Below are 11,771 nucleotides of genomic sequence, written 5' to 3' on the forward strand. Positions count from 1 at the left end.
AACCTCTTTTAATTAAACAGTTTTAGGTTAGCTTCACACGTACCGTATTGCAGCGGATTTGATGGTGCAGATCTGCAGTAGATTTGATATAAATAACTGAACACAGGATCGAATATGCTGCGGATCCTGTACGTGTAAACGCACCCTTACACATCAGGACATAATAAACAAATAAGTTGTGGTCCTTTTTGTAGGTTTTAAGATGAGGTAACTACAACCAGACAATTTGCTAATGTGCTTGGGATCACTGTCCTATTGCACAATCTAGTTTTAGCTGTTGCATGTCACTATACTTAGAATGGTATACATAGAATGGTCAACTGACCGCATGGTGCCCAGGTTATGGAGCTGCAAAGCAAGTCTAATGGTGCAATTACATGTACCGTATAGCAGTGGACTTCACTCTGCAAGTTTCTTGCACTGAAACCTGTTGTGGTCATGATAACCATTAAGCTCCATTTACTTCAATGGAACTGAGTTACAAACCCCACCAATTTTGAGACAAGAGTGGGGCAAAAGTAGCCATGTTTTTTTAGTGCTGGATAACCCCTTTGATGTCAGTGGCTTTACAACAACAAAGAGTGTTCATGGGCATTTACAACCTTGCTCCTCTCCCTCCTGACATGGTGATATTTCTTGATGTCTTGGCTGTATTACCTCTTCATTAGGTTGCACTATTTCACTTTGTTAAACACGCATTGCTTTTGTATCATCATTTTTTTTTTTGCACATAGCACTTTATATAGAGTCATCACCATGTAATTTGTTTACATGCTTTTGTTTCTGTGTGTGGATGTAGTAGGAGGATATCATAGTGGGAGGGTGTCAGTGGGAGGTCAGTGTCTCCCTCTCTATGGCCATATACCTGTAGGTCTGTGTCTCCCTCTCTATGGCCATACACCTGTAGGTCTGTGTTTCCCTCTCTATGGCTGTACACCTGTAGGTCAGTGTCCTCCTCGTTGTGGCTGTACACCTGTAGGTCAGTGTTCTCCTCGCTATGGCTGTACACCTGTAGGTCTGTGTTTCCCTCTCTATGGCCATACACCTGTAGGTCTGTGTTTCCCTCTCTATGGCCATACACCTGTAGGTCTGTGTTTCCCTCGCTATGGCCATACACCTGTAGGTCAGTGTTTCACTCTCTATGGCTGTACACCTGTAGGTCAGTGTCCTCCTCGTTGTGGCTGTACACCTGTAGGTCAGTGTCCTCCTCGCTATGGCTGTACACCTGTAGGTCTGTGTTTCCCTCTCTATGGCCATACACCTGTAGGTCTGTGTTTCCCTCGCTATGGCCATACACCTGTAGGTCAGTGTTTCACTCTCTATGGCTGTACACCTGTAGGTCAGTGTCCTCCTCGTTGTGGCTGTACACCTGTAGGTCAGTGTCTCCCTCCCTATGGCCGTACACCTGTAGGTCAGCGTCCTACTCGCTATGGCCGTACACCTGTAGGTCAGTGTTTCCTTCGCTATGGCTGGTCACCTGTAGGTAAGTGCTTCCCACGCTATGGCTGTACACCTGTAGGTCAGTGTTTCCCTCGCTATGGCCGTACACCTGTAGGTTAGTGTTTCCCTCACTATAACCATACACCTGTAGATCAGTGTCTCCCTCGCTATGGCCGTACACCTGTAGGTCAGTGTTTCCCTCGCTATGGCCGTACACCTGTAGGTCTGTGTTTCCCTCGCTATGGCTGTACACCTGTAGGTCAGTGTTTCACTCTTTATGGCCGTACACCTGTAGGTCAGTGTCCTCCTCACTATGGCTGTACACCTGTAGGTCAGTGTCCTCCTCACTATGGCTGTACACCTGTAGGTCAGTGTCCTCCTCGCTATGGCTGTACACCTGTAGGTCAGTGTCCTCCTCGCTATGACTGTACACCTGTAGGTCAGCGTTCTCCTCGCTATGGCTGTACACCTGTAGGTCAGTGTCTCCCTCGCTATGGCTGTACACCTGTAGATCAGCGTCCTCCACGCTATGGCCGTACACCTGTAGGTCAGCGTCCTCCTCGCTATGGCCTTACACCCGTAGGTCAGCGTCCCCCTCGCTATGGCCTTACACCTGTAGGTCAGTGTCCTCCTCGTTGTGGCTGTACACCTGTAGGTCAGTGTTCTCCTCGCTATGGCTGTACACCTGTAGGTCTGTGTTTCCCTCTCTATGGCCATACACCTGTAGGTCTGTGTTTCCCTCTCTATGGCCATACACCTGTAGGTCTGTGTTTCCCTCGCTATGGCCATACACCTGTAGGTCAGTGTTTCACTCTCTATGGCTGTACACCTGTAGGTCAGTGTCCTCCTCGTTGTGGCTGTACACCTGTAGGTCAGTGTCTCCCTCCCTATGGCCGTACACCTGTAGGTCAGCGTCCTACTCGCTATGGCCGTACACCTGTAGGTCAGTGTTTCCTTCGCTATGGCTGGTCACCTGTAGGTAAGTGCTTCCCACGCTATGGCTGTACACCTGTAGGTCAGTGTTTCCCTCGCTATGGCCGTACACCTGTAGGTTAGTGTTTCCCTCACTATAACCATACACCTGTAGATCAGTGTCTCCCTCGCTATGGCCGTACACCTGTAGGTCAGTGTTTCCCTCGCTATGGCCGTACACCTGTAGGTCTGTGTTTCCCTCGCTATGGCTGTACACCTGTAGGTCAGTGTTTCACTCTTTATGGCCGTACACCTGTAGGTCAGTGTCCTCCTCACTATGGCTGTACACCTGTAGGTCAGTGTCCTCCTCACTATGGCTGTACACCTGTAGGTCAGTGTCCTCCTCGCTATGGCTGTACACCTGTAGGTCAGTGTCCTCCTCGCTATGACTGTACACCTGTAGGTCAGCGTTCTCCTCGCTATGGCTGTACACCTGTAGGTCAGTGTCTCCCTCGCTATGGCTGTACACCTGTAGATCAGCGTCCTCCACGCTATGGCCGTACACCTGTAGGTCAGCGTCCTCCTCGCTATGGCCTTACACCCGTAGGTCAGCGTCCCCCTCGCTATGGCCTTACACCTGTAGGTCAGTGTTTCCCGCGCTATGGCCGTACATCTGTAGGTCAGTGTCTCACTTGCTATGGCCGTACACCTGTAGGTCAGAGTCCTCCTCACTATAGCTGTACACCTGTAGTTCAGCGTCCTCCTCGCTATTGCCATACACCTGTAGGATTACTGTCCTCCTTGCTACGGCTGTGCAGCTAGAGGTCAGTGTCGTCCTTGCTATAGCTGTACACCTGTAGGTTAGTATTTCCCTCGCTATGGCCGTACACCTGTAGGTCTGTGTTTCCCTCGCTATGGCTGTACACCTGTAGGTCAGTGTCCTCCTCGCTATGGCTGTACACCTGTAGGTCTGTGTTTCCCTCGCTATGGCTGTACACCAGTAGGTCAGTGTCTCCCTTGCTATGGCTGTACACCTGTAGGTCAGTGTCCTCCTCGCTATGGCTGTACATCTGTAGGTCAGTCTTTCCCTTGCTATGGCTGTACACCTGTAGGTCAGCATCCTCCTTGCTATGGCCATACACCTGTAGGTCAGTGTTTCCCTCGCTATGGCTGTACACCTGTAGGTTAGTATTTCCCTCGCTATGGCTGTACACCTGTAGGTCTGTGTTTCCCTCGCTATGGCTGTACACCTGTAGGTCTGTGTTTCCCTCGCTATGGCTGTACACCGGTAGGTCAGTGTCTCCCTTGCTATGGCTGTACACCTGTAGGTCAGTGTCCTCCTCGCTATGGCTGTACATCTGTAGGTCAGTCTTTCCCTTGCTATGGCTGTACACCTGTAGGTCAGCATCCTCCTTGCTATGGCCATACACCTGTAGGTCAGTGTTTCCCTCGCTATGGCCGTACACCTGTAGGTCAGTGTCTCAATTGCTATGGCCGTACACCTGTAGGTCAGAGTCCTCCTCACTATAGCCATACACCTGTAGGTCACTGTCCACCTTGCTATGGCTGTGCAGCTGTAGGTCAGTGTCGTCCTTGCTATAGCTGTACACCTGTAGGTTAGTATTTCCCTCGCTATGGCCGTACACCTGTAGGTCTGTGTTTTCCGCGCTATGGCTGTACACCTGTAGGTCAGTGTCCTCCTCGCTATGGCTGTACACCGGTAGGTCAGTGTCTCCCTCGCTATGGCTGTACACCTGTAGGTCAGTGTCCTCTTTGCTATGGCTGTACACCTGTAGGTCAGTCTTTCCCTTGCTATGGCTGTACACCTGTAGGTCAGCGTCCTCCTCGCTATGGCCGTACACCTGTAGGTCAGTGTTTCCCTCGCTATGGCCGTACACCTGTAGGTCAGTGTCTCAATTGCTATGGCCGTACACCTGTAGGTCAGAGTCCTCCTCACTATGGCCGTACACCTGTAGGTCACTGTCCACCTTGCTATGGCTGTGCAGCTGTAGGTCAGTGTCGTCCTTGCTATGGCTGTAAACCTGTAGGTCAGTGTCCTCCTCGCTATGGCTGTAAACCTGTAGGTCAGTCTTTCCCTTGCTATGGCTGTACACCTGTAGGTCAGTGTCCTCCTCGCTATGGCTGTAAACCTGTAGGTCAGTCTTTCCCTTGCTATGGCTGTACACCTGTAGATAAGTGTCCACCTCGCTATGGCCGTACACCTGCAAGTCAGTGTCTAGGTCAGCTTCCTCCTCGCTATGGCTGTACACCTGTAGGTCAGTGCTTCCCTTGCTATGGCCGTACACCTGTAGGTCAGCGTCCTCCTCGCTATGGCCATACACCTGTAAATCAGAGTCCTCCTCACTATGGCTGTACACCTGTAGGTCGGTGTCCTCCTCCCTATGGCTGCGCAGCTGTAGGTCAGTGTCTAGGTCAGTTTCCTCCTCGCTATGGCCGTACACCTGTAGGTCAGTGCTTTCCTCGCTATGGCTATACACCTGTAGGTCAGTGTCTCCCCCGCTATGGCCGTACACCTGTAGCTTAGTGTTTCCCTCGCTATGGCTGCGCAGCTGTAGGTCAGTGTCCTCCTTGCTATGGCCGCGCAGCTGTAGGTCAGTGTCCTCCTCGCTATGGCTGTGCAGCTGTAGGTCAGTGTCCTCCTCACTATGGCTGTACACCTGTAGGTCAGTGTCCTCCTCGCTATGGCTGTACACCTGTAGGTCAGTGTCCTCCTCGCTATGGCTGTACACCTGTAGGTCAGTGTCCTCCTCGCTATGGCTGTAAACCTGTAGGTCAGTGTCTCCCTCGCTATGGCTGTACACCTGTAGGTCAGTGTCCTCCTCGCTATGGCTGTACACCTGTAGATCATTGTCTCCCTCGCTATGGCCATACACCTGTAGGTCAGTGTCCTCCTCGCTATGGCTGTGCAGCTGTAGGTCAGTGTCCTTCTCACTATGGCTGTAAACCTGTAGGTCAGTCTTTCACTTCCTATGGCTGTACACCTGTAGTTTAGTGTCCTCCTCGCTATGGCTGTACACCTGTAGGTCAGTGCTTCCCTTGCTATGGCAGTACACCTGTAGGTCAGTGTTTCCTTCGCTATGGCTGTACACCTGTAGGTCAGCGTCCTCCTCACTAAGGCTGTGCAGCTGTAGGTCGGCATCCTGCTCGCTATGGCCGTACACCTCTAGGTCAGTGTTTTCCTCGCTATGGCCGTACACCTGTAGGTGAGTGTCCTCCTCTCTATGGCTGTACACCTGTAGGTCAATGTTTCCCTCGCTATGGCCGTACACCTGTAGGTCAGTGTCCTACTCTCTATGGCCATGCACCTGTAGGTCAGTGTCCTCCTCTCTATGGCTGTACACCTGTAGGTCAATGTTTCCCTCGCTATGGCCGTACACCTGTAGGTCAGTGTCCTCCTCGCTATGGCCATGCACCTGTAGGTCAGTGTCCTCCTCTCTATGGCTGTACACCTGTAGGTCAATGTTTCCCTCGCTATGGCCGTACACCTGTAGGTCAGTGTCTCCCTCGCTATGGCTGTGCAGCTGTAGGTCAGTGTCTCCCTCGCTATGGCTGTATACCTGTAGATCAGTGTCTATGTCAGTGTCCTCCCCGCTATGGCTGTGCGGCTGTAGGTCAGTGTCTCCCCTGCTATGGCTGTGCGGCTGTAGGTCAGTGTCCTCCTTGCTATGGCCGTACACCTGTAGGTCAGTGTCCTCCTTGCTATGGCCGAACACCTGTAGGTCAGTGTCTCCCCCACTATGGCCATGCGGCTGTAGGTCAGTGTCCTCCTCGCTATGGCCATACACCTGTAGGTCAGTGTCCTCCTCGCTATGGCTGTACACCTGTAGGTCAGTGTCCTCCTCGCTATGGCCGTACACCTGTAGGCAGTGGTGTAGCTGCTGCGACCGGGCCGCTACCAAGGGGGGGCCCACGACACCCCCCTTGCCACTGCACTGCCCCCCTCCCATTCCCTTTTGTGACCGCAAGCGGCGTGCGGCTCGTGGCTCCATGTCTGTCCCATCCCCGGCCGCACACGCACCATAGAGCTCTGTGTACGCCGGGGATGGTACTTCTGGCACAGTGACCTCTGTGCCGGAAGTAACATTCCTGGCGCGCACAGAGCTCTATGGTGCGTGTGCGGCCGGGGACGGGACAGACATGGAGCCGGGAGACAGCCGACAGACGGACCGAGGAGGACAGAGACACGGCGGGGGAGCGAGTTGTCAGGTGAGTTGTGTGTTTGTTTGTTTTTTTGCACAGACTGGGGGCCATTATAATGGGCATCATAAAGGGGAATTACAATGGGGGCCATCTATAAAGGGGGATTACAATGGGGGCCATCTATAAAGGGGGATTACCATGGGGGCCATCTATAAAGGGGGATTACAATGGGGGCCATCTATAAAGAGGGATTACAATGGGGGCCATCTATAAGGGGGATTACAATGGGGGCCATCTATAAGGGGGATTACAATGGGGGCCATTATAAGGGGGTTACATGGGGGACATTTATATGGAGGCCATTATAAGGGGCATCTATAAGGGGGAAACATTGGGGGGCCATCTATAAGGGGGACTACATGGGGAGTGTATACAATAGGGCATGTACTATATTGGCCCACAGAGGGGGCATATACTATAAGGGGGTCACATAGAGTGAGCCTACCCACTAAATGAGGTTGTAAAGGGGCCAGTACAGATGTGCAGTTTGTAGAGAGATAAGGATGGTGACAAAAGTGAGGAGTCTAACATGTCTGTCTGGCAGATTCTGTGGATCCGTGGCTCGGAGAAGTTCTCATAACGGCCCAGGACAGAAGAAGATGAAAAGGGAAGAACTCTGATCAGAGAAGACGTCCCATGTGAGTCACCTGATGTAACTGCACTATAATGTATATGGTGTACAGAACCTGTGTAGGGCTGGGTCAGCCTCTAAATGACTGCATGAGTTCATAGTGATCTGTGTACAGTGGATGTTATTCAGTAGCAGCGGGGTGTTAGTCATTATGTGTTGGTGTTAGTCAGTAGCAGCGGTGGTGTTAGTCAGTATGTGGTGGTTTTATTCAGTAGTGGTGGTGTTGGTCAGTAGCAACAGTGGTATTAGTCAGTAGCAGCGGTGGTGTTAGTCAGTATGTGGTGGTGTTAGTATGTGGTGGTATTAGTCAGTAGCAATGGTGGTATTAGTCAGTAACAGCGGTGGTGTTAGTCAGTATGTGGTGGTATTATGCAGTATGTAGTGGTGTTATTTGTTATTTGGTACTGTGTTTTATTGGATTTAGTGTTCAGGATCTGGTCAGTAACAATATGGTGGTAGTGGTGTGGCGGTAATATTTCCTTCCTATATACTGGTATTATTGGCAATATTGGTCTCAGTATACAGGATTTGGTTAGTAACAGTATGGCGGTAATATGTATGGTGATATTTCCTATATACTGGTATTATTGGTAATATCAGTCTTGAGATATCTTTTTTTATAAAAATGAAAGTCAGTCTGTCTTTCTGTCCCATATAGACTTCCAAACGCCAGAACCATTTGACCCCAAATTTGGCACACAGATACATTAGGTGCCCGGGAAGGTTAGAGCGAAGGTCCCGTCCCCACCAGATGTACAGGAGGGGAGGGGGAAGGCGAAGAGAGGCGCCCCATAATGATGACTGGAAAAATCTCCACACTGCACACAGGTGATATAATTAGCTGCAGCAGCTTGCCAGCAGAAACGGCAGTTAGGAGTCTTAGCAACCAATAGGATTACTGATTTCATTTTCACAGGGAGCTGTGGTTGCTAGGGCAGCTGCCTCACAACATCCACAGTAATAACTGGTAGACCCCCTTTTAACACCACCATATCAGACCTGACCAATACCGCCATATCAGACCTGACCAATACCGCCACACTGTGACTGGATAACACCGCCACACCAGATGTGACCAATACCGCCACACTGTGACTGGATAACACCGCCATACCACACCTGACCAATACCGTCATACTGAGACTGGATAACACCACTATACCAGACCTGACCAATACCTCCATACTGTGACTGGATAACACTGCCATACCAGACCTGACCAATACCGCCATACTGTGACTGGATAACACTGCCATACCAGACCTGACCAATACCGCCATACTGTGACTGGATAACACTGCCATACCAGACCTGACCAATACCGCCATACTGTGACTGGATAACACTGCCATATCAGACCTGACCAATACTGCCATACTGTGACTGGATAACACTGCCATACCAGACCTGACCAATACCGCCACACTATGACTGGATAACACCGCCATACCACACCTGACCAATACCTCCATACTGTGACTGGATAACACTGCCATACCAGACCTGACCAATACCGCCATACTGTGACTGGATAACACTGCCATACCAGACCTGACCAATACCGCCACACTGTGACTGGATAACACCACCATACCACACCTGACCAATACCGCCACACTGTGACTGGTTAACACTGCCATATCAGACCTGACCAATACTGGAATACTGTGACTGGATAACACTGCCATACCAGACCTGACCAATACCGCCACACTTTGACTGGATAACACCGCCATACCACACCTGACCAATACCTCCATACTGTGACTGGATAACACTGCCATACCAGACCTGACCAATACCACCATACTGTGACTGGATAACACTGCCATACCATAACACACCTGACCAATACCACCATACTGTGACTGGATAACACCGCCATACCACACCTGACCAATACCACCATACTGTGACTGGATAACACTGCCACACCAGACCTGACCAATACCCCCATACTGTGACTGGATAACACCGTCACACCAGACCTGAGCAATACCGCCATACTGTGACTGGATAACACTGCCATATTAGACCTGACTAATACTACCATACCCCCCTTCGAAAAGACACTAGATTATCTGGCAAGTCTGAACAGGAGGTGGAAGACTAGAAAAATAAATGGTGCTGCCCACATGCAAGGTGCTGCTTTAGGCATACCATGAGTGCTTAATGGTAAATACGACCCTGCAGGTATACAGGACCCCAAAACTACACACTACAGGTGCACGGGACCTCCACCACCTATATACTACAAGTATACAGGACCCCAAACTATACACTACAGGTATACAGGACCTCCACCGACTATATACTACAGGTATACAGGACCCCAAACTATACACTACAGGTATACAGGAACTCCACCAAGTATATACTACAGGTATACAGCACCCCCACCAACTCTATACTACAGGTATGCAGGACCCAAAACTATACACTACAGGTATACAGGAACTCCACCAACTATATACTACAGGTATACATGACCCCAAAACTATACACTACAGGTATACAGGACCTCCACCAACTATATACTACAGGGATACAGGACCCTCAAACTATACACTACAGGTATACAGAACCCCCAAACTATACACTACAGGTATACAAGATCTCCACCAACTCTATACTACAGGTATACAGCATCTCCACCAACTCTATACTACAAATATACAGGACCCCAAACTATACACGAGTATACAGGACCTCAACCAACTATATACTACAGGTATACAGCACCTCCACCAACTTTATACTAAAGCTATACAGGACCCCCAAACTTTACATTACAAGTATACAAGACCTCTACCAACTATAAACAACAGGTACACAGGACCCCCAAACTATATACTACAGGTATACAGGACCCCAGAACTATATGCTACAGGTATACAAGACCTCCACCAACTATACACTACAGGTATCCAGGACCCTCAAACTATAAACTACAGGTATAGAAGTCCTCCACCAACTATACATTACAGGTATACAGCACCTTCACCAACTATATATTACAGGTATACAGGACCCCCAACTATACAGTACAGGTATACAGGACCTCTACCAGCTATACACTGCAGATATACAGTACTTCCCAAACTATACAGTACAGGTATACAGTCCCCCCCCCCCCCCCCCAATTATACACTACTGGTATACAGGACCTCCCTCAACTATACACTACAGGTATACAACCCCCCCCCCCCCAACTAAACACTACAGGTATACAGGACCCCCTCAACTATACACTACAGGTATACAGCCCCCTCAACTACACACTACAGGTATACAGGACCCCCTCAACTATACACTACAGGTATACAGTCCCCCACCCCAACTATACACTACAGGTACTGTATACAGGACGGATGTTTGAAGTTTTTAGTTTATTTCTAATGTGCATAAGCTACAATTTACATAACCAGTGCAGAACTGCCGGGTATATAGGGGCATATAGGGCTACTGGCGATTTTCCCTTAAAAAAAAACAAGGACATAGACATAGATTAGAATAAATCTAATTAACACACTGACACTTTATACCCGGGCAGCGCCGGGTACATTTTCTAGTATATATATATATATATATATATATATATATATATACCAATAGCATCGCTTGCTTGAGGAAGGGGGGGCCCAAGTTGACCTCTTGCACCAGGGCCCAAGAGACATTAGCTACGCCCCTGCCTGTAGGTAAGTGTCCCTCGCTATGGCTGTGCGGTTGTAGGTCAGTGTCTCCCCCGCAATGGCTGTGTGGCTGTAGGTCAGTGTCTCCCCCGCTATGGCTGTGTGGCTGTAGGTCAGTGTCTCCCCCGCTATGGCTGTGCGGCTGTAGGTCAGTGTCTCCCCCGCTATGGCTGAGCGGCTGTAAGTCAGTGTCTCCCCCGCTATAGCTGTGTGGCTGTAAGTCAGTGTCTCCCCCGCTATGGCTGTAGGTCAGTGTCTCCCCCGCTATGGCTGTGCGGCTGTAGGTCAGTGTCTCCCCCGCTATGGCTGTGCGGCTGTAGGTCAGTGTCTCCCCCGCTATGGCTGTGCGGCTGTAGGTCAGTGCCTCCCCCGCTATGGCTGTGCGGCTGTAGGTCAGTGCCTCCCCCGCTATGGCTGTGCGGCTGTAGGCCAGTGTCTCCCCCGCTATGGCTATGCGGCTGTAAGTCAGTGTATCCCCCGCTATGGCTGTGCGGCTGTAGGTCAGTGTCTCCCCCGCTATGGCTGTGCGGCTGTAGGTCAATGTCTCCCCCGCTATGGCTGTGCGGCTGTAGGTCAGTGTCTCCCTCGCTATGGCTGTGCGGCTGTAGGTCAGTGTCTCCCCCGCTATGGCTGTGCGGCTGTAGGTCAGTGTCTCCCCCGCTATGGCTGTGCGGCTGTAGGCCAGTGTCTCCCCCGCTATGGCTGTGCGGCTGTAGGTCAGTGTCTCCCCCGCTATGGCTGTGCGGCTGTAGGTCAGTGTCTCCCCCGCTATGGCTGTGCGGCTGTAGGTCAGTGTCTCCCCCGCTATAGCTGTGTGGCTGTAGGTCAGTGTCTCCCCCGCTATGGCTGTGAGGCTGTAGGTCAGTGTCTTCCCC

The sequence above is a fragment of the Dendropsophus ebraccatus genome, chromosome 1 (genome assembly GCF_027789765.1).
Source record: "Dendropsophus ebraccatus isolate aDenEbr1 chromosome 1, aDenEbr1.pat, whole genome shotgun sequence".
Classification (NCBI taxonomy): Eukaryota; Metazoa; Chordata; class Amphibia; order Anura; family Hylidae; genus Dendropsophus; species Dendropsophus ebraccatus.